The following is a 2000-nucleotide window of genomic DNA, read 5'->3' as shown; positions in this document are numbered from 1 at the left end:
GTGTTTTTGCATCAATATTTCCTCTTATCAATTATGTGTTCTGCTCCTCTAAGTTTAGCTCTGAACTGACCTAGAAATATTTTTTTAGATAACTGCCCTGGTGATAACTTTCACCAGTAGTTTTTAATGAAAATCTTCATAAAGATGATGTCTTGCCATATTTAGCCAAAAATTCTATAGCCTCAATTTTGGGCAGCATAAATTAAGGTACATTTATTTTGTTAATAGAGTTACTCATCAAAAATTTCAAATTTATTTTTGAATGTTAAATATTCAGAAATATTTCATTTATGCTCAGTTTTCTTCAGAGTAATTTATGGGAAGAAGCTCAAGACATAATTTCGTTAATAGTTTGGTTCCCAGAGGGTAGGTTCTTGTCTCCTCGCAGAAAGAATTCCAAGACAGTCAGGAAAGTAAAGTGAAGATTTATTTAGGCGATAGTAAGCTGTCCTATATAATACCTAGTCCAGCCAAAAATATTCCTTGGTTTTGGTTTTCAGGGAGAGTAAGGGTCACCTCCAAGGCTGAGAGTAAAATCCCTTCCCAGTAATGGCCTGGGGAATTCAGGCATGACAAGAAACTTGTGAGTTATAAGGGTCTTTCCCCAGTACAAATTAGAGGAGTGGTGAAATGTTTTAGCTTTGGTCTTCCTTCTGCCCCAACAATAGAGCAGGTTTTGGGGGCAAGGGGCCCAAGATGAGAAGTTAGGACAGAGTAAGTGGCTAAAAACTGGACAAGCTTACCTGCCAATGGTCACCTGTCGTTCCTCCTGTGTGATGACGACTGTCTTTTGGGGAACCTTGGGAGGTCTTGGGTCCCATCAATCAACCACTGCCATAACTGGCGTGGGGGAACTTCCTGGTTCCGTTCACAGCTGGAGACATTCCCTCCTCCAGTGGCCCATCTTCTTGCAGAGTGAGCATGGCGTTTTGGGTGTGGACTGGGACCTCTTTCCTGGGCTTTCCTTGTTCCAGTGTTTAGGGGTCCCACAGCTAAAACAGGCTCCCTTTCTTGGCAGAGGTCTTCTGGGAGTACTTTTGGGTTGACCAGGAAGTGGGTTAGGTCTTGTCAGGACGGCTGCTAAAAGCTTCAAGTCACGCTGTTCCTTCTTTTCCTCCTCAGCCTGGTCTCTATTGTTAAAGACACTGAAGGCCTTGTCATTAAGAAGGTTGAGAGGGGTTTTGGTCTCCATGGCAAGCTTTTGAAGCTTCAGAGAATGTCAGGGCCGACTGGCTAATGAAGTGGGTTGCAAATACAATGTTTCCCTGGAAAGTGTTTGGGTCTACATTCCGTATATTTTCTGAGGGCATCTGTCCATCAGGCCTGAATTTTTATCTTGGCCTTTGGTGATCTTTTTTTTTTTTTTTTTTTTTTGCGGTACGCAGGCCCCTCACCGCTGCGGCCTCTCCCGTTGCGGAGCACAGGTCCCGGACGCGCAGGCTCAGCGGCCATGGCTCACGGGCCCAGCCGCTCCGCGGCATGTGGGATCTTCCCGGACCGAGGCACAAACCCGTGTCCCCTGCATCGGCAGGCAGACTCCCAACCACTGCGCCACCAGGGAAGCCCTGGTGATCTTTTTAACCTTGTCATAGTTAATAGGTTAACTATTATCATTTCACCCCTTCAATGAGGCAGAGGATCATGTGATCTCTTCTAGTGATACCAGGCTGACCTGGATGATAGTTCCAGTTGGGATCCATTAGAGGCATTGCAGTCACGCCCACAGGGTTTTGGTGAGGTTGGGTGACATGTAAATCGATCAGCATATGTTTGAGCCTGTGCCAAAATACGGGTCTTTTCCTCAGTGGTGTAACAATGGGAAAGGACATTTAGCTTCTTCCAGGTAAGGTCAAAGGAGAGAATCCATCCTTGGAATTCTCTAGTGAACCAGCTAGGGAACTCTGAGAATCTACCTAAGCGGCACAAGTTGAGGCTGGACAAAGAAAAGGGGTGTGGACTCTGGTTATTCCCTGAGGCCCTCCTACTACTTCCTGAAGGAG

Source organism: Globicephala melas, chromosome 1 (genome assembly GCF_963455315.2).
Source record: "Globicephala melas chromosome 1, mGloMel1.2, whole genome shotgun sequence".
Taxonomy (NCBI): Eukaryota; Metazoa; Chordata; class Mammalia; order Artiodactyla; family Delphinidae; genus Globicephala; species Globicephala melas.
This window is presented reverse-complemented; position numbering follows the sequence as displayed.